The sequence below is a fragment of the Macaca mulatta genome, chromosome 19 (genome assembly GCF_049350105.2).
Source record: "Macaca mulatta isolate MMU2019108-1 chromosome 19, T2T-MMU8v2.0, whole genome shotgun sequence".
NCBI lineage: Eukaryota > Metazoa > Chordata > Mammalia > Primates > Cercopithecidae > Macaca > Macaca mulatta.
This window is the reverse complement of record NC_133424.1, coordinates 55,733,707-55,760,414: the sequence shown is the minus strand read 5'-3', so window position 1 is coordinate 55,760,414 and position 26,708 is coordinate 55,733,707. Positions and strand designations below refer to the sequence as shown.

General features: G+C 40.8%; 1 long non-coding RNA gene across 2 annotated transcripts in view; it reads right to left on the bottom strand.

The window, feature by feature from the left end:
* Nucleotides 1-26,708, bottom strand: part of LOC106994786 (uncharacterized) — a 188,046-nt gene that overhangs the window by 20,460 nt on the left and 140,878 nt on the right. For both annotated transcript variants that reach the window (XR_013410775.1, XR_013410774.1), the window contains one exon: nt 14,479-14,618. This is a non-coding gene — a long non-coding RNA (uncharacterized LOC106994786). The remainder of the gene's footprint in view (nt 1-14,478; nt 14,619-26,708) is intronic.

Below are 26,708 nucleotides of genomic sequence, written 5' to 3'. Positions count from 1 at the left end.
ACCTGCATACAGTAGTCAGGAGGTAATATTTGCCAATGCATCCCTGCTGACCCAGAAAGCCACCCGCGATGACACAGGATTCTATACCCTACAAATCATAAAGACAGATTTTACCATTGAAGAAGCAATGTACCGCGTGCACCGTGAGTGATTCCCCATGACCTCTGGGTGTTGGGAGGTCAGTTCTACTTCACACACACAGGATTGTTAGGCCTGGGCTGTGCCTGTGCTCCCCTCTGCATTATTTCCCATTTTAGTGTTTGGGCATTCGGTGCGGGACACACACAGGGTAGACGAATTTCAATGGATCAGAATTCATTTCCTGCATCCATACCCTGCAGACACTTGCTGCAGAGACAGGACAATCTGATGGGGGAAACTCAGCAGGAGGAGATTAGTCTCAGCCCATCACCCTGTGCACTTCCCCTGAACATGACCCTGAAAAAGACCCTGGAGAACTACATCAGGGCCTGGCTCGAGGGGCCCCCTGGGATTCTTACAGAGAAGCTCAGTCCTAGAAGCCCTGGCCCCAGAACCCTGTCCTCAGATCCTAAATCCAGGTGACCCTGGAAAACCTGTGCCAGGGCTGGGTTGTGGCCTCCTGGGCAGGACTGACTGGGAGGAAGTATTGACCAGCCATATGATAGATGTGGCTCCTGGAGCTGCTCCCAGGCAGGGTTCAGCCCCAAGAGCCTCACCTGGTCAAAGATAGAGCCTTCTCTTTCACCTGAGACTCAGAGTGAACAGATGGACAAGCATCTTAGGCCATCAGCCAACTGCCCTGGGAGGCTTAGGAGACCCCATGGAAAGTTCAGTGTCCCCAGGGACAGAAATAGAAGAGACAAGATATTCCTGGCAGCAACTTGTCCACAGGGGTCAGGTCTAAGGGTGCTCTCTCATGCAGGCGAATAATAAACACTGTTTATGTGAACACCTCCTCTATGCCAAGCATTAGGTCAGGTGACTGTGAATAATTTAAAGTTCATTCAGAGTCAACATGACAAGCCACAGACCATTTGCCATTTAGCTTCTATGACTGAGAGGAAACTGAGCCACAGGGAGACACAGTCACTGAACCAGGGTCACACAAACATGAGGGGCAGATCAGAGTCACACGAGGTCTTTCTGCAACCACATCTCTATCCTCTCCTCCATGAGAAGTGAGGTCCTATTAAGTTCTAAGGACCCTATGGTCATCTGTCGGCTCAAATCCTTTCTTCTTTGGCATCCAAACCTCAGAGGAGTGAGAGCAAATGGACAACTATTTAGTTTGTCCAGAACGAAATCACCTGCCCCAACCTTCAGAGCCAGTATGAGGAACATCCAGACCTTTCCCCTCAGATCCTAATCCCCCTCACTGAACCTGAAATCCTGTGTTTCCCAGAGTCAGTATCATTCCCATGAAAGAATAAAGGAGAGGACTTGGCTTTCTCTCCCCGCTCACACTCTGCACTAACACAGGCCCAGTGTGAGACACAGACTCTGTAGTTCTCACGTGAGGGAAGGAGCGATTGAATAAAGGAATGAATGATTCATAACCTCTTTAGAGACTGGATCCTGGATGCAGAATCCTAGAAGTTTCTGGCCACACCTCTTCCCTGTCACTTGGGTGCTGAGACCCATGTTCCTTCCCTCTCACTCCCTGTCCCTCAAGCTACCCCGTCTCATGTGACTCCGGGGTTCCTAGGCCATGGGAGGGTTTTCAGGGATCCGTGGTACTGAACTGAGACCCTGAGGGCCCCTGGTCCCTGGAGTCTCTGAGGTCACTGTAGCCCCCACTGCTCACTGCCATGGGTGTCTCTGGCTCCCTCTGCTCCTCTGTGTCCCTAATCTTCTGCCCCTGCCCTACCTTCATTCTAGCTGGCATGCCCTGTCCAGCACAGCTTTCTCCATGCCTTGGACTTCCCCAGACAAAAGCTGACTGTTCTGCTGCTTTTCTGCTCACACTGTGGGCTGACCCAAAAACAAACAAACAAATAAAACAAACAAACAAACAAACACTGAAATTAGCCAGAGTTGCCCCTTCTGCCAGGCTCCATTATGAGTCAATGTCTTCAGGTCACCAGGAGAATGAGCTTCCACTGCGTCCTATTCCAGGGCTCTTTCCTTCTGAGAGGCTGACTTACGGAACAGGCCACCAGAAAGAAATGAGTGGCTCTTCCATCCACTCTTTTTTTTGAGATGGAGTCTTGCTCTGTTGCCCAGGCTGGAGTGCAGTGGCCAGATCTCAGCTCACTGCAAGCTCCGCTTCCTGGGTTTACGCCATTCTCCTGCCTCAGCCTCCCAAGTAGCTGGGACTACAGGCGCCTGCCACCTCGCCCGGCTAGTTTTTTGTATTTTTTAGTAGAGACGGGGTTTCACCGTGTTAGCCAGGATGGTCTCGATCTCCTGACCTCGTGATCCGCCCATCTCAGCCTCCTAAAGTGCTGGGATTACAGGCTTGAGCCACCGCGCCCGGCCCCATCCACTCTTATAATCACCTGACAAGAAGACCAAAAAAAAAGTTCATCTTGCCCCCTGCACAGGCAAAAGGAATTTATGAAGAGGGTGATTTGTAGTAAAGAAAGATTTTAATTAGTCCAAAGCTGCAAATCGGAGTTTCATTTATTATTATTCAAATCGACCTCCCTGATGCCTAGGGTTGGAGTTTTTCAAAAAGTTTGAGGTCTAAGGAATGGGTACTGGTGATCGGATGGGAATGAAATCATGCACGTGGGGGAAATCGTCTCTATGGACTTGATCTGCCTCTGAGTGGAGGCCACATGACTGGATGAGGCATTACTCATGGGTCTGGATGAGGCCAGCTGGTTGCCAGAATGCAAGTCTGAGAAATACCTCAAAAGACCAATCTCATAATCTATAATAGTGATGTTATCTATAGGAGCAATTAAAGAAATCACTAGTCTTGTGACTGCAGGCCACATGACTCCTGAGCAATAATGGATTATAGAAACTATGACTATATTTTAGTAGGATTTCGGTCCCTCCCATAACCTAATGTTATGGTCTTTTATTACTTTTACAAAGGCCATCCTTGACAAAGAGGGAGTTTATTTTAGTAAGGGGATATTATCATTCTTGCTTCAAAGTTACACTATAAACTAAATTTCCCCCATGGTTAGCCTGGCCTATGCCCAGGAATGAGCGAGGACAGCCAGCCTCCAGCTAGAGGTAAGATGAAGTCTGCCATGCTAACTTTATCTCACTGCTGTAATCTTTGCAAAGGTGATTTCACTCTCTCCACTGACTCACCAGGGGATCAGAGGAAGAAGGACATGTCTACAGTCCCCAATGCCCATGGGCTTATTTCACCCGTTTCACTCCAACCTCATCCTGCTGTGGTTGTCACTCAGTTGTAACAAGTACAAAGATGAACAAACTTAAAAATCAAAAACTCTGTTAGACTGCTCAGAGAAGCAAGGTCTCAGTGCCAACGGCCCCATATACTGGAGAGACCCACAGGTAAATACAGAGCAGCACGTCTTATCTGAACAGAAACCCAGGCCCAGAAACTCAGTGGGGTGTCTTTTGTATCCTAGCCACCAGCTGACCTTATCCAGACACAGTAAAAAACCCTGAACTGTAACTGATGAATTGCTGAAAGCTCAATGTGGACAAGGCAGTGTTAACCACTCCAGCAGATGGATTAGGTATGGGATTAGGAGGACATTTTTGTGGCTCTTACTCCCTGGAACTATACCAGGTTTTCACAGTGAATGTTCAATAAAATTCCTCTCATCTTTCTTGTGGGGTATGGGGAGGAACCACTTAGAAAGAAGGCAATGAATTCAATTCTTCCTGGCAAGACCTGTCTTCATGAAGATTGTTTTACCACAGCCGAATCAGCTGGGGTTTGATGGAAGCTTAACTGGCCTAGGGAAGGGAAAATGTCCAACTCCAGCCCCCTCTAGCCATCATATCCCACCTAAGGAGGAGAAAATACTAAGAGGCAGTTGTGACATTCACAGCCCAGGGAACAGACCTCATTCAGGACCACAGAACCCCTCCCTCCCCACATTCACCACTATATCATTGAAGGCCTGCTCACCCAAGTTCCTTTCACCCCGTACATCATGTCTGGCTTTCAAAAAAAAAAAAAAAAAAAAAAGAAAAAAGAAAAAATACAAGACAGCTATGGCAAAAAACAAACAAACAAACAAACAAACAAAAAAACGGGTTGAAAGACAGAGCAAGGATCAGAACCAGACACAGATATGGCAGAGATGTTGAAATAATCAGACTGAAAATTTAAAGCAACTCTGGTTACCAGTTATGAAGGAAAAAGTGGACACCATACAGGAAAACATGGGTGATGTAAGCAGAGGGATGGATATTCTAAGAAAGAACTTAAAACAATGCTGGAAAAAAAATCTCTATAAATGAAGAAGCCTGGTAGCCTGAACACAGCTGAGGAACAAATATCTAGCTTGAGGGTGTGTCAACAGAAACTTCTAAAACTGAAATGGCAAAGTTTAAAAAGAGTGGGAAAAAAGTGGAACAACATATCCAGCTTTCTTTCCAATATTTTGTATTGACAATAGCATATTTTATATTTTGTAGTTGTGGGGCCACTTCAAAGGCTGTAACATACATGTAATGAGAATAGTGGTGGTTCCTGGGACAGGGTGGAGCTGGCCAGGTGGGTGCTGTCTGACGGGTTTGCTGCCAGTTTTACACACACTTGTGTCCTCATGATGACACCCTTGTCAAAAGGTGGGGGGTCCTTCAGGTGGGGAGATGCATGAGGCACTGGCATCTCACTTAGACTCTGCTCAATTTAAACAAACATAATCAAACTCTAGTGTTTCTTGAGATCAAGAGAAAATGATGAAAGGATTTCACATGCCTGTTTTGGGCCCCTCCCCATTTTGCCTTACTGCACAGAAATTAGAAGCAGGGACCTCTTTCTAAATTCACTAACATAACACACATCACTTCTCTTAATTTGGCGTCATTCCTCACTTTATGTAATTGACACACCTAAGACTTTCTCTCTGACCAATCCTGTCCTCCCAACAGAATGCACACGCCTCCCACTACCCAGGGAGTTGCTAATTCCAAACCACCTTCAGCATCTTTCTTTGAGCATAATGTGATCCAGCTGGAATTCAGAGCAGACCTAAACCTTTTTATGTTATCAGGATGAATACTACTTCCAGCAATCGATCTTAGATCTTTGGACCGTTAATAACAGTGTACGCTTATAGAAAAAAAACTGTTTCCTACAAATTTTCATTTTACTATTTTCAGAACATGACGTGAGGTCCAAACTCAAGACGAATTTTTAAATACAAATTTTAGTACTAAATATTGAGCATCCCAAATCTAAAAATCCAAAGTCTGAAATGCCCTAAAATCCACCATTTTTGACCACTTATGTGATGCTTAAAAGAAATGTTCACTGAAACATTTGGATTTTGAATTATTAAAATATGAAATGCTAAACCACTAAGTATACTGCAAATATTCCAAAATCAAAAAAAGTTGGACATCCAAAACACTTTTGGTCCTAAGTCTTATGCATAAGAAATACTCAATCTGTATGAAATATAGGCACCAAGCTGTAAAGTAGACCTCTAGAACCTTCTCAGCCTGCATCACTGAAACTGTAGACCCACTGAACAACTCCCCATTCCCCCCACTGTTTTTGATATGTAGTTCTTCTGAAATATTCTGAATATAATATTTTGAAAATTAATCCCTTATCAGATGTATAATTTGCAAATAGTTTTCCATCTCATGGGTTGCCTTTTCACATTCTTGATGTTTGTCCCTCTTCATTAATAGGCTACACCAACAACTCAGTAATCCAGTTGAGAGACAGAAACTAAAGGGAAAAGCCACCTGATTTGATATGTTAAATTATATAAAATGCATTTTCAAATGATAAGTGATGCTAAACCTTCTCTAAGTTTTATTTATGGGTATGTTACTGATATGAGTGTCCCCAAAATTATTAGATTCCTAGAAATTGAATATGTTATTATAATAATCGTGTCATATTCCACAGAAGTTAGTCAGAATGTAATATGCCACAGAAGTAACTACATTTCTATGTGAGCTGTCTTTATTATTTATTCCTTCTCTCCTTTTTTTTTTTTTTTTTTTCCATGACAGCTGCTTCAGGACAAGAAAGTTCTTTTGGTCTCTCAGTTGGGACCACTGTCAGCATCATGACTGGAGTACTGGCTGGAGTTACTGTCTTTATTATACCAAACTCTCATCAGAGTTTTAACAATAGTCATTTTACATGTTGGTCATTCACAGATACTTGTTTTGATTCTTCCTGAAAGCATTTGCAATCAGCTACAGTCCAAAATTGCTTCTATTTCAAAAGATTTATGGAAAAGATGCTGACAAGTTGAATACAAGTTTCTGAGCAGTTCAAGATTATACCACTGGATTGTCTATGGACTTCAAAAACTTTAACAAACAGGCTGATGCCTTCATGAAATATGCCAACCTAGACCAAGCAGAACAAAAATAATTTCATTGAAATAAATGATAATGTGGATAATGTTTTTATAATTTTTATTTGAAAATTTGCTGATTCTTTAAATGTTTTTTTTCCAGATTTATGGAATTTTTCTTCTTTTAAGCTATCTATATCTAAAGCAATTTGGTAAAGTATACTTTTGGAAACAATAATTGAAGCCCATTTATTTTTGCTCTTTACCGAACTGTCCCAGGATTGGGAAACTATTCATGAGTATTCATATGTTTATGCTAATACAGTTATTTGCACAAGTTTAGTAAGATTCTTCTCTCTTTACAAGAGGACATGTTTCCAAACATTGGTTATATTACCAAGGCTTTGACTAAGATGTTATATTTGAGAATATACGTAGAATGGACCCATAAGTACTGCAGGCAAAGTCTGAAGATGGCCCTCATTTGGCTTCCTTGTCTCAAGAGGTTTGTAAAAGTTCAATCTGAGATTCCTTATAAAAACTTCTAGCAAAGCAAACTTTAGGAAGAGCCTCTGTGGACCATTGCTACTCTTGATGAACTTATGTAAAGAATCCCGGCAAAGTTTGATAAGACTAAACCTACTTTGTAAACAAATTTGTCCTACTGGGATTATCTTTGGTAAAAATAGATATGCCTATAGAGAGAAAAATTATGTTGAAAATAAAGACTGTAGTATACCTGCTATGAAATTGCAGCTCTGTTCATGGTTTTTGAGTTTTTATTATTCACTGGTAGACTGGACTAGACCCTGAATTCTTCTAGTTCCTCCCATCCAGTTTTCTCTTATTGAATCAGTAAGAACAAGATCTGCTTTGTTTCTGAAGCCCTATAAGCTGGATGGAGGTGGAAAGCTCAATGTAAATTTCACGGGAAAACCCTCGTGCCTGAAGTATGAGTCACTCAGAGCTCACCAATATGTTTGACACCGTTAACTACAGACACTCAAACTGCCAAAACCAGGACAAGAAGTTGACAACTTCACACTGTGAAAAACTTTTGCCAAGTTGTCAGAACAAATCTCCACATCAAAAAAAAGGCTCTTATCCCTCTTGATTTGTCCATGCTTATGCCTGCCTCTTTCACTTGGCAGGATAATGGTATCATTAGAAATTTCACGTGAAGTAGCTTCTGAGAGTAGCTTAACAGAGTGACGGATATATCATGTCACCCTCAAATTTTTACATAAGATATTCTTTTGTCCACCCAATGGCTGACATTAGCAGCATCTTTAACACAATTGTTTGTTCAAATGTACAGTAGTCCCTTTTAAAGTTACACTTTCAGACTCACTTGTTCTCACTCCCTGTTTTAATTTAATGAGCCCTAGACTGCTAGACAATAAAATTGTTCCCTACCAGCTGAACAGGGAGAAGTCTGTGCAGTTTCTGACACAGATTGTTGCACATACATACATACATTGAGTATTATCAAGACTCAGTTGCAAAAGTTAACTAACATGTTACTAGGTTAAAATTGCTAGACTTTCTGTCTCGTTCTTTGATATTTTCTATTTTAGTTGGCTTGCATCTTGCTTAAAGTGCATACTCCAAACTTTTGGTGTTATCCTCGTAATAGTAGTCTCTCTGGTGTGGTGAATTCTACAAAAGCTTTTAAATTCTACAATTTCGTGTGGTGAATTCTATAAAAGTTTAAAAAATGTTTTGTGTGCAGCCATCAACAAATACCAGAGGGTCTCTCTTTAGCTGAAATTACAAAAACTCAAAGAAATGTGTGATCAGGAAGACATCATTAACCTATAAATGATGGAAGCCCATCTTCTCCTTTGACTTTTTTTCTCTTCAGTGACTTATTCAGTCTAACATGCTGTTTAGCATAAAAAAGCCACACTACAAATTCTTTTGTGACTCTCTTGGAATGTTCTTGTGATGCCCAGAACCTTAGAAGCCTAAACCTTACATCAGTGTTCCCTGAATATGAGATATGGGGTCAAAGGAGATTATTTTGGAGCTTTAAGTTTTAAAGACTGCGCTGCAAGATTTCAGACTTCCGTGGGGTATGTATCCTATTTCCTTTGGCCTATTTCTTCCCTTTGGAATTGGAGTATTTACCCAATGCCTACACCTCCATTGTGTCTTGAAAGTAACTAACTTGTTTTTGAATTTACAGGCTCATAGGTGAAAGGAACTTGCCTTGTCTCAGGTGAAACTTGCTATTTTGGACTTTTGAGTTAATGCTGGAATGAGTTAAGACTCTAGAGACTGTTGGGAAGCCATTATTATATTATTAAATGTGAGAAAGACATGAGATTTGGGAGGGACCATGGAGAGAATAATATTGTTTTGGACCTATGCCCCTACACAAATCTCATGTCCAATTATAATCTCCAAAGTTGGAGGTGGAGCCTGGTTGGAAGTGATTGGATCATGGAGGTGGTTTCTCATATTTTAACACCATTTTCCTTGGTGCTGTTGTAGCAACAGCGAGTTTTTATCTGGTTATTTACCAGTGTGCAACCCTTGCTCTCTTCCTTCAGCTCCCATTATATAAGATGTCTTCCTGCACCATTGGCTTTCACCAGGATTGTAAGTTTTCTGAGGCCTCCTCAAAAGCTGAGCAGATGCCAGAATCATGCTTACTGTACAGCCTGCTGAATCATGAGACCATTCAGCCTTTTTTCTTTATAAATGATTCAGGTTCATGTATTTGTCTGTAGCAATGTAAAAACAGACTTATACAGCCTTATTTTCAGTAGAAAAAAAAAAACTAGGGAGTAAACCATTCTAACTATGTACCACATGTAAAGCCCAAGACAATGAACAGAGCTATGAAGAAAATGCCTGGAGAATCTCATCTCTCCCAGCATGGCCAAAAGGTACAACTCGGGGTTGGGATGGATTTTGTCCCCAGTTCTTGCTATGGTCACTGATCTAGAACTCAGAATTTAAAGGTTCAAATATAAAGACATAAGCTCATAGACAAATTAAGCAAATGTATATACACAGAAACAACTGTTTGATGACCTTAAAACATCTAGTAAAGACAATATAAACCTGCCGGCCAACAGACCTAGGCAAAAATGTATAAATTAAATTATGAAGACATTTCTACTTTATTTTACCAACAATTTTAAAACTATCTATATTCATCAAAGGTTACTAAAATCACATGTATAGAAAAGCATTTGGGCTTGTTCACTTAATTTATGAGTACTCATTTATTTTTACATTAATTTGACACTACATGTAAACAGTATATAAACATGTGTGACATATACATATATGTGATGAAACATATATACATGTTCACATAAAGATAGAGAGAGACAAAAAGATTTTAGAGTTTTGATTTTAAGACTTCAGGCATGAGATCAGTAAAACCCACCATTTTAAAGGATAGTTGGATTCAAATTGCTTTCTTGTAAATGGTAAAGGTTAACATTTATCTGAAGAAGACTTTACTGAGTTTTAGAGAAAATAGGTAGTACATTTACATCTCGAAGCAAAGAGAGAAAGAGAACTTAAGCTCTTTCAAGAAAAAATTGGGTGTGTTCAAGGAAGATTAAAAATAGATGTCAAGGTAACACAAAAATAATAGAAATTTACCATGGGACTTTATAAGGAGGCCAATTTTATTTAGAGATGTAGCTTTTAATTTGGTCTCTGTTCTTCAACTGAATCACTGAGCTCAAGATAGAGCCCGTTAAGGAAGAGGGCCAACAAAGTCTTTACAATTTTTAGATTCTAATCATTTAAATATGTAAAAAAGAGAACCAGTTGGAAGGGACAACATTTAGACATTAAAAATCAAGAATTTCACTGAATCCCAGGTCCCCAAGAAGAGGAAAATGCAATGGGGACCATACTGTGCAACACTTCCACAGAGTACTTTGCTACAAAGGCATTTCCCTAATTGTTTAAACTGTGTCTTTTGCATCTAAACATGCAAAGAAATGAGTAGCCCTCTGAAGCTAGAATAATTTATTATAACTACTGTTAGTCGCCTTCAAAACCATAGCTCTTACCACTGACCCAGCGACCACTACACACACAAGGTCAAATATTTTTACAGTACAAAGTAATGTAAAAGGCAAAGAGGTCAGGTAACACAATGGAGAAAACAGCAGACTTTTAGACCTGAGAGAAATCCGTTCACTTGCAACTCTTGGGGTTACATGAGAAAAAAAAAGACTATGGTTACTCCCCTAAAGGAGAGTCTGTGTCATCTTTTCTGTTTTCCTAAAGGGATCCTAATACAAGAGTTAATGAGAAATTATTTTTAGACAGCTAGAAAGGGTAAAAGAATTCTTGGTGGAATTTTCCTTTAACAAAAAGCAGCCCCCAAACCATTTCTAACAGAAAACAAACTGAATAATCAGGCTGCAAGCATAGACATGCATATGTAAATGCAGGTAGCTAAGAGCCAGGTATACCGAAAACCACGGTTCCCACTCTTTTTTCCTAGTCACTACATGTGCAGGTGTCATGGTGACCACCAGGTAAAAGCCACATTTGCATAATAAAAGATTAGGGTGGGAGGGCCAGTCTTTTCTCTGACTATGTAAATGGCACACCCAGTCAAAACAATCCCCTGGACCCTGTGTAAATCAATCACTGCCTCCTCAAGTCTCTGTACAAAATCAATCGCATTCCGCCCCAGATTGGAGACCCTCTCTTGGGTGACTGCTTTCTCAGTATGAGGAAGCTTTCTCTCTCTCTCTTTTTTGTCTATTAAATTTTCCACTTCTAAACCCACTCCTCATGTGTTTCCATGTCCTAAATTCTTTCTCAGTGTGAGACAAAGAACCATGGATTCCCAGACAACAGAGGCATTTTATTTGGGAGTTCTCATCCGACATTGTAATCAGAACAGAAGGTAGAAACATCAGAATGGTAGGTATGGAGCAAACCTCAAATCTGTCCTTTAATTTCAAGGTTCTCTTCAAACCAGTTTCCTTTCATGAAGAACCTTACCATCACATGAAGCTGGGGGATGTCCTGGAGCAGCTGAGAATTTCTGGCCAGTACATGCCCTGATGTTATTCAACGCTTCTGGACTGAACACAGCCTCCAGCAGCCCATTCAGATGTTGGTAATAGGTCTCCTAATTTGCTATCCTGTTGCAATCTTTTTCTTCCTTTCTATCCATGGTTGCTATGTCTCCTATTCTTTTTATGTATGCAATGTGTGGAAACTTTTACAGTTCAGGGAAACAGATCTGTTAGGAAAGATCGGTAAATGACATAATAACTAACCCAACAGATGTCTGTCTCTCTGTCTCTGTCTCTGTCTCTGTCTCTCTCTCTCCACCCTCCCTGCTCTATCCTTCCTCTGCTGAGCACATGGTATTTCCCAGCCAACAGTGCCACCTGGTGGAGATAGAAATCCTCCTCATGAGGCACATTGTTGGTTCTTTGCTATAACACTGCACTTTTCCAATTCTCTCTTTTTGCACTGATAGAAAAGCCCTTTTTGTGAATGGGAAAGTTCTGCTTTCAACAATTAGGAATAAAATGTCTTCCATAGCCAAATTTTAGTTCCGATACTGTCCCATCAGAAGGAAAACCTGCCATTAGGTCCCTACGTTAATTTAAGGTACCTATTCTATCTCCAATTAGAACAGTACTTAATTAGTAAGGACATTTTAAGAACAGAGGTAACCAGGACCACTTTTCTAAGGGTAAATTTTTTAGCATGGGCCATAATAGCAGGCAACTGGCACATTCCCTCTGTTAAAGAAAGCTTGCTCAAAGGCAACCATTACAGTTTCTTCAGAGCTCCATTTTTCAGGAAGCCAGGCAGATCATGGCAGATAAGCTAAGGTTGTGTGGGTAAAGTGTGGCTAATCCCATCACTTCATTTATCCAGTTCCATGGCTTAGAGGGCCATGCCTACAACCAAGGGTGGCACATTTAACATGGTGCCAGGACTTAGGAACGAAGGAGAGAAAACAGTTGGGGGGACGCTCCCATTGTCTTCTACTCTACCCTGGGTCACAGTGAAAGAAGGGGGACTATAAGGACACTTTTATTGTCACTTCTTTTTTTACATGGCTAACAGAGCATCTTCAGCTTGCACCCCTCTGGAGTGCACTCTGTGGCACTAGAACTCTTTTAACCTCAGGACTTTGAAGAGAAAAGCAACTCATTCTATTTTGCACAATGACAGGGCATTTTTACTAAACCTTTACAAGCGTTGTAACAGCAACCCAGCTTTTTTAACAGCCATATCAGGCAGGCCTATAGAGAATAATCCCCAATAATTAGAAAAGCAACTTCCAGGGGAACCATCTGAGAATCTCCCTAATTTGGGGCCCCTCCAAGTTCCCTTCTCATTACAGGACCTTAGGCAAATAGAGTAAGACTTAGGCCGATTTTCAGGCAATCCTGATAGGTATATAGAAATTTTCCAGAATTTAACTCAGATGTTTCACCTCACATGGAAGGATGTCATGCTGCTCCTAAACCAAACCCTAACTGCAGCTGAAAAACCGGCAGCTCTGCAAGCAGCAGAGAATTTTGGAGATGAGCAACATATCTCCTATAATACACCAAAAGAGAAGAAAGGAGATATGGAAAGTGAAGAAATAGCAGAAACACCATTCCAAATAGGAAGTGAAGCAGTACCTCTTGACAACCCTGATTGAAACCCCAATAGCTCTGCAGATGAATGGAAAAGAAAATCTAAGGCCAGACCTCTTAATTCCTCTAAACTGTCTATAATAGACTCAAAGCCAGATGAGAATCCTGCAGCCTTTATGGATATGTTGAGAGGGGCACTATTAGCACGCACCTTTTTATCTCCTGATTCAGTCAAGTGACAACCCATTCTAAAAGATCGATTTATTATACAGAAAGCTCCCAGTATTAGAAGGAACCTACAGAAGCAAGCTATAGTAGCAGATAGCACCTTGGAAAACCTCCTGAGGGTAGCCACTTCAGTCTTTTATAATAGGAACCAGGAGGAGGCCCAGAAGAAAGAGAAAGCTCAAGAGAATGATAAAGCCTCTAGTAGCTTTGCAGAGTTGCAAAGTCCAGGATCCCAGAGGTGCATCCACCAATCTTGGTGTGGTAAGCTAGGGCATTTTAGTGTCCAAACAGCAAGAGGAAGCCACCTTGACCCTGTCCAGCCTGTAGTGGAGACCACTGGAGATGCAACTGCTCCCAGAGATGGAGGTCACTGGGTTCAGAACCAGTCTCACAGTGGTCCAGAAAGACTGATGGGTCCTGGGGCTCAAACCCCCGGCTCCAGCAGCAAACTGCCGTTACAGCACAGGGGACACAGGTGATTCTGGAAATTATAGGAAGGAAAGTAGATCTCCTTCTAAAACACTAGAGCCAGTCTCTCTCTTTTCTCCTCTCTTATCCAGGCTTCCCTCTTCCCATAGCACAACCATAAGGGGTGTCTCAAGAAAAATTCTAATCCAATATTTTTCTCAACCTCTTATTTGCAGTTAGGAGGACCTATTGTTTACACCTGCTTCCAAACCACTGTCACAATAGCTCTACTAGTCAGAAAAGCCTCCAACTTAACCCTAGGAAAAAAACTGTTTACACCCCCACTTCATGTGGCAAAATTACTTTCCTCTAGAGGGAGCTCTTAGCTAACCAACAGCTGGTAAAGCAAGCAATATGTAAGGCAGGATAAGCAGTAGTCACTCTAAATAACATCTCTCTTCAGGTGCAGGTGCCCAATCAGCTAAACAAACAGTTCTTACAAGAGCGCTTAAATTAAGCAAGGGAAACGTAGCTAACACTTACACCAATTCCAAGTATGCTTTTTTAGTTCTTCATGCTCATGCTGCCATTTAAAATAAAAGGCATTTTCTTACCACTAATGGATCTCCTATAAAATGTCACCAAGAAATTAACAGGTTATTATCCTCAGAAATAAGAGTGGTACATTATAGGGAACATCAAAAAGGGAACAGATGAAGTAGCCAAAGGAAATAGGTTTGCTGATCAGGCAGCTAAGTCACTGGCAAGGCATCAACACACCTCAAAGCCTTCTAATCTAAGAAGACTCCATAAGATAAATTAAACCTCAGTACCTTCCTGCAGGAATAAAATAGGCCACTTCTCAGGGTATTCTTTCCAGTCCTCAGAATGGCTGCAGTCAGAGAATGGCAAACTCCATTTGCCAGCCTTCAGTCAATGGGAAGTCCTTAAAATCCTTCACCAAGCTTTTCACCTAGGAAAGGATAACACTTATCAATGCGCTCACAGATTATTGTCACATAGAAAATCTCTAAATTAGTTGAGCATGTAACCTCTCTAGCTCACTTCCAACAGGAATTGACACAACTAGCAAAAGCCCAACCCCAGGAAATAGTACCACCCTTATTTAAACCCAGGAGATTTGGTATTAGTAGAAACTCTCTTCTCTCTCTCTCCTTCCCGAAGTGGTTAAAATGGCACAGTATACATCTATACACATATATGTGCATGTATATACATATATACAAATATATGTGCATGTATATACATACATAAATGTGTATATATGTGTATGTATGTATATTTGGTATACATAGATTTGTATATTTGGTATTAGTAGAAACTCTCTTCTCTCTCTCTCTTCTTCCCGGAGTGGTTAAAATGGCACATTATACATATATACACATATATGTGCATGTGCATACATATATACACGTGTATATATGTGCATGTATGTATATACACGTGTATATGTATATACACATATATACATATACACATATGTGTCTATACATATACATATGTGTATATTTATAGATATATGTATCTATATATTTATTTATATATATTCACATCTAGTAAATATAAGTATGTATGTGTTTCTATATACATACTCAAGCACAATTTTTGGAAAAGTGGTGAAAAAACCCCACTATGTAAAACACACCCACCCTAAGAATTTATACATATATACACATAGATACACATGTATCTATGTGAATATATGTATACACGTGACGTATATACACATGTATATACACATACACACATGTATACACATATATGTATATGTATATACGTATATACACATACACACATGTATACATATATATGTATATGTATCTACGTATATACATATGTGTGTGTATATTTATAGATATATGTATCTATATATTAATTTATATATATTCACATCTAATGAATATAAGTATGTATGTGTTTCTATATATACACTCAAGCACAATGTTTTGAAAAGTGGTGAAAAAAAGCCCACTATGTGAAACACACCCACCCTAATCAGATAGCCCTCATACACTTATATGCAGACCCCTCATGATATTATCTGCAGGCAGGTTCAAGAATTTAGGGACATGAGACAGTCCAGCAAACAGCACATGCACAACATAAATGACTTTGCAGAGACTGAGAGCTAACCTGGAGGCATGAACCTCAGCACTGCCAGGACACATACCCTCCCCCATGGATTCTGACTTTATCTGACCCAGCCCACTATCCAGATCTTGTTGTGGGGTTGGAGCAGAGGAAGTCACGAAGCCTGTTCCCTGGACACTCTGTGAGCACACAAGACCCCCGCATTAGGTCTCCCCGCACAGGTCTGACCATCAGGCATTGTGAGGAGGACTCTAGCATGGGCTCAGAAATCACACAAGAGAATGAGCCACGGAAACACTGAGCTAGAGGAGCTGGTTGTTGACATGGAACAGGGTCCTTGTAGTTCACGAGTCTAACCCGGTCTGAATTCCCCTCACTTCATAAACCAGGCACCCCTGAGAAACAGCTTTTTCCCACAGTCTCCTCTGTGGTAACACATTAGGGTCCCTCACTGTCAAGATTCCAAAGATGGGAGAAACCTGGACAGCACACATTCCAGCTTCACCCTTCATCCCTCCCTCCCTCCCTCCCTCCCTCCCTCCCTCCCTCCCTCCCTCCCTCCCTCCCAGGAAGCAGGGCTCAGGGCTCAGGAGGAAAGGCAGAATCCAGTGAGGCCAGAGATGGTGAGGTGTCTGAAAGGTGTTCAGTGAAAAAAGTGCATCCCCCTTTCATTCTAACTGACAAGCCCTGTACTGCACAGCTTCCTCCACCCTGAGGACTTCCCCAGACATCCTCTCTAACAAGGCTGACTGTTCCGTTCCCTTCCTGCTCACACTGAGGCCTGTCCTGCCTTCTGGGAAATGAGAAATGCACCAAAATCAGCCAGAGCAGCCACCCCTGCCAGGCTCCATAATGAGGCAATGTCCCTGGGTCACCAAGAGAATGAGCTTCCACTGTGTCCCAGTCCAGGGCTCTTTCCCTCTGAGAGGCTGGCTCATAAAATGGGCCACCGGAAATAAATCAGTGACTCCTCTATCCATTCTTATAATCACCTGACAGGTTCTTGTCCTCTTCACAGGCAAAGCCAATTTATTGAGAAGGTGATGTGTAGTAAAGAATGGTTCTACTTAGCCCAAGGCTGCCAAACAGGAGAACAGAAGTTTATTATGACTCAAATCAGCTTCCCCAGTGGTTCAGAGGTTAGAGTTTTTCAAAAACTTTGAGGGGCAGAGGTCTAAGGAATAAATACTGTTGACTGGCTGGAGATGAAATCATGCAGGTAGGGGAAATGGTCTGTATTTGTTGAACATGCTTCTGAGTGGGGGCCACATGACTGGTTGAGTCATTAGTCATGAGTCTAGATGAGGTCAGCTGGTTGCCAGAATGCAAAAGTCTGAGAAACATCTCACAAGACAAATCTCAGGTTCAACAGTAGTGTTGCTATCTCTAGGAGCAACTAGGAAAGTCACAAATCTTGTGACCTCTGGACACATGACTCCTGAGCAGTAAGAGATTATAGAAACTATGCCTGCATTTTAGCAGAATTTTGGCCCCTCCCATAATCCATGTCTTGACAAGATTTGGGCCCCTCTCATAATCCAAATCTTGACAAGATTTACAAGGTAGTCCTTGACAAGGAAGGAGCTAATTTTAGAGAGAGACTATTATCATCCTTGCTTCAAAATTAAACAATAAATTCCTCCCATAGTTACCCTGGCCTATGCCCAGGAATGAGAGAGGACAGCCAGCTTGAGGCTGGAGGTGAGATGGGGTCGGCCAAGCTAGCTTTCTCTCACCATCGTAAGCTTTGCAAAGGTGGTTTCGCTTTCTACACTGACTCACCAGGGGGTCGTCAGAGGCAGAAGGACAGATCTGCAGTTTCCAAAGTCCATGGGCTCATTTCACCCATTTCACTCATGACTCCATCCTCAACGTGCTGTGGGGCTCATATCCTCCAGTCATGCCCTAGAGACTTCTAATTTCCTTTGGGCTTGTAAGTAGCTTAAAAGTTTTCACTCAGTTCTAACAAGTAAAAACCTGAACAAACTGAAAAATCAACAACTTGTTTAGATTTCTTAGAGAAGCAAGGTCTCAGTGCTAACTGGCCCACATATTGGAGAGACCCACAGGCAAATACAGAGCAGCACACCGTACCTGAGCAGAAACACAGCCACAGAAACCCCAGCGGGAACCAGTGCTGGGGTCAGAAAACCTGAACTGTAATTGAGGAAATTCTGGAGGCTCAATGTGGACACAGTGCAGAGATAAACACACCAGTGGATGGATTAGTCTTGGGAGTAGGGGGACAGTTTTATGACTCTTAGCTCCTGGAGCTCTACCAGGTTCTCACAGTCAATGTCCAAAAAGAATCCCCACATCCTTCTTGTAGGAAGAAGGAAAAAAAAACCACTTGGAAAGTTGTCAGTGAATTATATTCTTCTTGGAAAGACCTATACTTAAGAGAAACTATTTTACTGCAGCCTAATTAGCTGGGGTTTGATGGGAGCTTAACTGGCCAGGGGGAGGGGAACTATCCAACTCCAGCCTCCTCAAGTCATCATATCCCACCTAATGGAAAGAAAATCCTGAGAGGCACTTGTGACATTCACAGCCCAGGACACAGACCTCATCCAGAACCACAGAACACTTCCCTCCCCACACTCACCACCATATCACTGAATGCCTGCTCACTCAAGCTGCTTTTACCGAGTACATCATGTGTGGTTTTCAAAAAAATACAAGACAGACTATGGCAAAAGAAAATGCAGTTTGAAAGACAGAGCAAGGATCAGAACCAGGCACAAATGTGGTAGGGATGTTGAAATTATCAGACTGAAAATTTAAAACAACTCTGGTTAAGGATTATGATGGAAAAAGTAGACACCTTTCAGGAATAGATGGATTATTTAAGCAGAGATGGCTGTTCTAAGAAAGAACCAAAAGAAATACTAGAGATTAAAAACACTTTAAGAGAAATAAAGAATGCCCTCCAAGGACTTACTGGTAGGCTGCACATAGCTGAGGAAAGAATCTCCAGCTTAAGCGTGTGTCAGTAGAAACTTCCAAAATGGAAACAGCAAAGTTTAGCAAGAGGAAAAAAAGTAGAACATATTCAGCTTCATATTCAATATTTTGTATTGACAATAGCATATTTTATATTCTGTAGTTGTATTTTATATTTTGTAGCCTAAAAGGCTATAACATACACATAATGGGAATACTGGTGGTTCCTAGGACCATGGGTGCTGTCTGATTTACTGCCTGTTTCATGCACACCTGTGTATTCATAACAACAATATTGTCATAAGGTGGGGTCCTTCGGGTGGGGAGATGCATGAGCCTCTGATGCCTCTCTTAGACTCTGCCCAATTTAAACAAAGTTAATTAAACTCTAATTGTTTGACCCTGCTCAATACATGCTTCACCAGTGTTGCTGCTCGAATCACACTTCAGAAGTCTGTGCTTCTCCCACACAGAGCAGGTAGCCCCATGGTCTCTTAGCCCTCAGATCATCATGCATCTGTCTTTTGACACGCAGACCTGCTGTGGACTTTCAAGGACTTAGATTGGCTGATAGGTGGGAGATGTCAACTCTAATTGGAAAATGCTCATGGAGAAATCAATGGTGCCACACAGAGGAATCTTCTCTGTTATCTGCACAGCAAATCTGCCCAAGCCTTATGTCACCAGCAACCCCGTAGAGGATGAGAAGGCTATGGTCTTAACCTGTGAACCTGAGACTCATGGCACAATCTACATGTGGTGGATAAATGGTCAGAGACTCACAGTCAGTCCCAGGCTGCAGATGTCCAATGACAACAGGATCCTTGCTCTACTCAGTGTCACAAGGAGTGACACAGGACTCTGTGAATGTCAAATGAAGAATGTAGTGAGTACCAGCCACAGTGACCCAGTGACCTGGATGTTCTCTATGAGTATCCTCTTTTCCTTCAGTGACCCAGTGACCTGGATGTTCTCTATGAGTATCCTCTTTAACTTACCCCTGGGGTCTAGGGGTAAGTGTCTTCATACTTGGACCTGAGAGGGACTGAGAGGCCTGGCCTCGGGTTATGTGGATTTGGCCTGGCAGGCTTCTCACATCATAGAGCCTTCAAAAATATCTGAGTGCAGCATGGTCAGGATGAAATTGACAGAAGACTGATCACTAACCTAGAAACACGTTGAGAGAAAAAAAGAAAACTGCAAGAGCATAGTTGGCTAATCATCTATCAGCAACCCTCCTACAAAATCAATATAATCCTTGAAGGAACAAGTAGAAACTACTTCATACTGAGTGATGGTTCCTAAGGTACTGCACTGTAAAATAACATCACCTTTATTCCTTGTCTTCTTTTCTTTCCATGGCAGATACTTCAGTACAAGGAAGTTCTCCTGGCCTCTCAGCTAGAGGCACTGTTGGCATCATGATCGGAGTACTTGCCAGTGTGGCTCTGATATAGCAGCCCTGGTGCAGTTTATTTCAGGAAGACTGGCAGGTATGACAGCCTTTCCTTTTGTCCTGCTTCCTGCAGGGCTGACTCCCATGCTTGGGAGAGGGAAATAACTTCTTTGCTTGTATTTGGGACTGGATCTCCTCCTCCTCCCACTAATCATCTGCTTCTCAGCACTTATTCCTGCAGGTCTCTTTTCCCCTGTTCTTCATGCTCCCTGTACCCGCCAATGCCTCTTAGACATAATTATCCCCAGCCTCCGCTCATTTGTTTCCCAGATTCAACAATACATTATAAAACCCTCTTGATCCTTTTTAATATCTCTCAACTTTTGTCATTCTCTCCATTCCCACAACCTCGACAACTGCTAGAGTTACTGCTTGACTTACCTCCAGTCTTTGAAATCGTCCTTGTGTATGGCTGCCTTATTACCTTCCTAAATTCTAGTTAACTTGCCAAATCAAAAATCTTCAGGGATCTACTCTTGCCTATTTGATAAGTTCACATTTCTTCTCTTTACTAATATTTATTGCTTCCATCCCTCTATTCCCTAGTATAATTCCTCCATTCTAATTAAATCTGTCTTTCTACATATCCCTTCCCCTCCACCTGATATACACATAGAATTCTTAGTTCCAATGCTATGGCTAAAAACAGGGTGATCTCCCATCTGCCATCTGCATTATGGGCTTACCCATACCCTTCATCACAAGCAACCTCTGACCTCCTGGAAAACAATGACTCTAGCATTAATGTGTAAACCTGAGACTCAGAACACAACCTACATGTGATTGAAAACCTTTTTACTGATGACCGACTCATATGTTCATGAAAGATACAGAAATGAAGAATGTAAAGTTTCTACCCCAAGGAACATAAAGCCCAAGATAGATGATAAGACCCCAAAAACAATTATAATACCAAAATAGAAAAAAGTGAATACCACAAGAAATCAGAGAAATCTGATGGGAAATATAGCTACACATTGGAATCACTGGAAAATGTTTATTTAAATGGATGCCCAAGCCCCACCCACAGGATCCAATTTATGGTCTAAAGTGAGACTCAGGCATTGGTTGTTGTGGGAAGTCAGGGACCCCGAATGGAGGACCAGCTGAAGCCGCAGCAGAAGAACATACATTGTGAAGATTTCATGGACGTCTGTTAGTTCCCCAAATTAATACTTTTGTAATTTCTTACGCCTGTCTTTACTGCAATCTCTTAACATAAATTGTGAAGATTTCATGGACATTTATCACTTCCCCAGTCAATACTCTTATAATTTCCTATGCCTGTCTTTACTTTAATTTCTTAATCCCGTCATCTTCGTAAGCTGAGGATGTATGTCACCTCAGGATCCTGTGATGATTGCGTTATCTGCACTAATTGTTTGTAGAGCATGTGTGTTTGAACAATATGAAATCTGGGCAACTAGAAAAGAAACAGAATAACAGCGATGTTCAGGGGACAAGGGAGATAACCATTAGTTCTGACTGCCTGGGAGCTGGGCAGGACAGGATTATTTCTCTTATTGCCAAAAACGGGTAAGAGAAATATCACTGAATTCTTTCCCCAGTAAGGAATATTAATAATTAACAGCCCTGAGAAAAGAATGCATTCCCAGGGGGAGGCCTCTAAAATGGCCGCTCTGGGAGTGTCTGCCTTATGCAGTTGTTGATAGGGATGAAACACACCCTGGTCTCCTGCAGTGCCCTCAGGCTGGCTAGGATTAGGAAATTCCAGCCTGGCAAATTCTAGTCAGACCGGTTCTCTGCTCTCGAACCCTGTTTCCTGTTAAGATGTTTATCAATGACAATACGTGCACAGTGGGACATGAAACTTCATCAGCAATTCTAGTTTCACCCTGGCCTTGTGACCTTGCCCTGTCCATTTGCCTTGTGATATTTTATTTCCTTTGAAGCATGTGATCTCTGTGACCCACACCCTATTTGTACACTCCCTCCCCTTCTCCCCTTTGAAAATTGCTAATAAAAACTTTCTGGTTTTACAGCTCGGGGGCATCACGGAACCCTGCCGACATATGATGCCTCCCCCGGACACCCAGCTTTAAAATTTCTCTCTTTTGTACTCTTTCCCTTTATTTATCAGACTGGCCGATACTTAGGGAAAATAGAAAAGAACCTACATTGAAATATTGGGGGCTGGTTCCCTCGATAATTGGTAATTTTTAAGTCTTCCCAGATGCTACCAATGTGTAACCAGGATAAAGAACACCTGTTCTAATAGGCAAAACTTAGACCTAAATTAATGATTATTAGCTGGGAGTATTGAAATTACCTAGGGAAATTTTTCAACATACATAAGCCTATACTTTCTTGGCCCTATTCATTAATGGGCTCCACCAAGAACTCAGTAATCCTGTTGAGAAACACAAGCTACATGGAAAATCCACTTCATTTGATATGTAAAATTATATGAAAAGCATTTTAAAATAATGTGATAAGGGATGCTAAACCTTCTCTATTATATTTATGGGTATGTTACTGATATGATTGTTCCAAAAATTATATGACATTTCTAGAAATTAAATATGTTATCAGCCATAATGTCACATACCACAGAAGTAACTAAATTTTTATGTGAGCTGTGTCATTATCATAATGAATTCTCATCAGAGTTTTAACTATAGTCATTTAAAATCTTTGTCATTCACAGTTGTTTTTATTCTTCCTCAAAGCATTTCCAATCAACTACAGTCCAAAATTGCTTCCTTTTCAAGGAGATTTATGGAAAAGATGCTGGCAAGTACACTTTAATACAAGTTTCTGATAATTTTAAGATTATACTGCTGAACTGTCTAAGAAATTCCAAAACTTTAACAAACAGGCTGATATCTTCATAAAATTCCCAGCCTAGACCAAGCAGGAAAAACATTGATTTCATTGAAATAAATGATAATAATGAGGATAATGTTTTTATTATTTTTATTTGAAAATTTGCTGATTCTTTAAATGGTTTGTTTTCTAGATTTACTGAATTTTTTTCTTTTAATCTATCTATAGCTTACATAGTTTAATAAACTATACTTTTGGGAACAATAATTGAAACATTGACTTTTGCTCTCTACCTGACTGCCCCAGAATTGGGCAACTATTCATGAGTATTGATACGTTTATGATAATACTGATGTTTGCACAAGTACAGTAACAGTCTGCTGTCTTTGTAACAGGACTCATTTGAAAACATTGGTTATATTACCAAGGCTTTGATCGGGATGTTATATTTAAGAATATAGATAGAATGAACCAATATGAACTGCAGGCAAAGTCTGAAGTCAGCCTCGGTTTGGATTCCTATTCTCAAGAGGTTTGTAAAAGTTTAATCTGAGATTCCTTAGAAAAACTTAGAGCAAAGAAAATTTTAAAAGAGAGCCACACGGTGCACTGCTACTCTTGCTACACTTATGTAAAGAATCAGACCATGTTTGAAGAAACTCAACCTATTTTGCAAACAAATTTATTCTACTGAAATTATTATTGGTAAAAATAGAGATGCCTATACAGAGAAAAATTATGTGGAAAATAAAAACTGTATTATACCTGATATGAGATTGCAGCTCTGTTCATTGTTTCTGTATTTTTATTATCCACCTGCAGACTGGACATTACCCTGAATTCTACTAGCTACTCCAATTCCATTTTCTCCCACGGAATCACTAAGAACAAGAACCACTCTGTTCCAAAAGGCCTATAAGCTGGAGGTGTACAACTCAATGTAAATTTCATGGGAAAACCCTTGTACCTGAATGCGAAACACTCAGAGCTCACCAAAATGTTTGATGCCATAACGACAGATGCTCAAACTGCAAACCAGGACAAGTTGATGACTTCACACTATGGACAGTTTTTCCCAAGATGTCAGAACAAGACTCCCCATCATGATGAGGCTCTCACCCCTCTTAACTGTTCTTGCTTATGCCTGCCTCTTTCACTTGGCAGGATAATGCAGTCGTTAGAATTTCACATGTAGTAGCTTCTGAGGGTAACAACAGAAGCTGTTGTCATCTCAACCTCAAACTTTTACATAACATCTCAGGGTGAAATGTGGCTCTCTCCACCTTGCATAAGGGTTCCCAATAGAAATTAACACAGAAATATTGCCTGTGTGTTTGCAGAGAAGATGGTTTCTATAAAAAGGTATGAAAGCTGAAATTATAGTAGAGTCCCCTTTAAATGCATATTGTGTGGATGGCTCTCACCATTTCCTAAGAGACACATTGTAAAATGTGACAGTAATACTGATTCTAGCAGGATAAAACATGTACCACATTTGCTAATACTGTTTTCTTAAAATAATTGTAAAAGAATGGGGTGGGTTCAGCCCTCCCATGTGTCCAGGCCAGGTCTCTGAACAGAATCCTCCATCCGTGGTAACAATGCCTAAGAAGATGACATGGACTTGGTCCTGATATGCAGCCATCCCTGTATACCCTTCCCCTGCTGGGTAGTACCAGCCCAGGGTCCAAATCTTCAGCTGGAGAGCTGAGAGAGAACATGGGATACCCAGCATCCCTTACCTTCTTCCAGTCCACTGCAGTGGCTACTGGCGTGGCCCATTTACCCCCGAGGACACCCATCTGCTGACCCATAGTTTCTAAGAGTCATACTCTCCTGGCTTCTCTGAGCCTCAGCTACTTTCACTCTGCTGAAGCTTTCTTCTTCCCATGGGTGTCATTGTCTTAGCAGACGCTTCCTTCAACTGCAGCTAACAGGTAAGCCAAGACCCAGACCCCAGAGGATAAACAAGGATTTCAAAACCTACTGCGTCCAGTGGAGATGCCCACTGTACAGAGATAGAAAGAAGTAGAGATGCATACTACTCCCCCAACAACATTGTATCCCAAAACAATGTCCTCTCTGCCACTCATTGTGGAATTCACTGTCTCTCACCACGTGGGCAAGTGCTTCCAGGGTCTCACAATTCTTCCACAAGCAGCAATGCACACTTTAACATGGCATTTCAGCAAATAAAGTGGTGACAATTTACCTGCTTAAAGTTTCTTAAAACGTTCTCCCAAACTTCCCCCTGAAGAAGACAGAAAAGGCTTTCCCAATTGTGAAACATGGGCCTCCTCACCTTTCAAAAAAGTACCCCTGAATAGCCAAAGCAATCTTGCCAAAATAAATTGCAGGACTTGAACTTTCTTATTTGAAATCTCACAAAGGAGTATAATCATTAAAACAGGAGCTGCTGGCATAAGAATACACATAAAGACAAACGGGATAGAATTGAGAATCTAGAAATAAACCCTCACATTTATGGTTAATTGCTCTTTGAAGAGGGTGTCAAGAAAATTTAATGGAGAAACAATTCTCCTTTCAAATGATAGTGCAGAAACAACTAGATAGCCACATGCAAAACAATGAATTTCGATAACTACCTCCCACCATATCAAACAATTCTCTAAAAAAATGGATCAGTGAGGTAAATATAAGACCTATAACTATAAAAATATCTTAAAAATAGACACAGGTAAATCTTGATGACCTCAAATGTGCAATGGATTCTTAGATATGACACAAAAGCATGAGAAACAGGAAAAAAAAATAAATTGGGCTTTATCAAGATGCGAGCCTTTTGGGCATCAAAGGAAATTATCAAGAAAATAATTAATAGACACAGAATGAGAGAAAATATTTGCAAATCACACATAGGCAGTTTTCATGTCCAGATAATATAAGGAACTAGCTACAACTCAATAACAAAAGGACAAACCATCCAATTTATAAATGGGCAAAACACTCAAATAGACATTTCTTCAAAGAAGATATACAAATAGTCAAGAAGGACATGAAAAGATACTCAACATCATTAGTCACTAGGAAAATGCAAAGTCAAAGCTGCAATGAGACACCACATTATACCTACAAAAAAGGCTACCATTCTTTTGAAGTGTTAAATAACAAGTAGCAGCATTATGTAGAATTTGGAATCCTCATACATTGTTGGTGAGAATATAAAAGGTACAGCCACTAGGAGAAACAGTTGTGCTGTTCCTCAAGAAGCTAATCATAGAATTCTCATATGAAACAGCATCCATTCCTAGGTATATACCCAAAGAACTGAATCCAGAGACTCAAATAGGTACTCGCATGGGAATGTTGATTGCAGCATTACTCCCAAAAGATAAAATATGAAAACAATCCAAGTGTTCATCAACACATAAATAAATAAACACATACAACGGAATGTTAATCTGCCATAAAGAGGAATGAGGCTCTGACATGCGCTGGAACATGCATGGACTTTGGAAACATTATGCTAAGTGAAATATGTCAGAAACTAAATAACATATATATATAATTCCATTTATATGAAACATCAAGAATAGGCAAATTCATAGAGACAGAGATGATCAAGGTCTATGGTGGAAAATACAGGGAGTTATTATTGTTTAAAAGATACAAATTTCAGTTTAAAATGATAAAAATTTTCTAGGAAAAATAGTGGTGATGGGAACTGAACATTGTGTATGTGGTTAATTCCACTTGATTGTACATTTTAAAGTGGTTAAAATAGCACATTATTCACAGAACTGT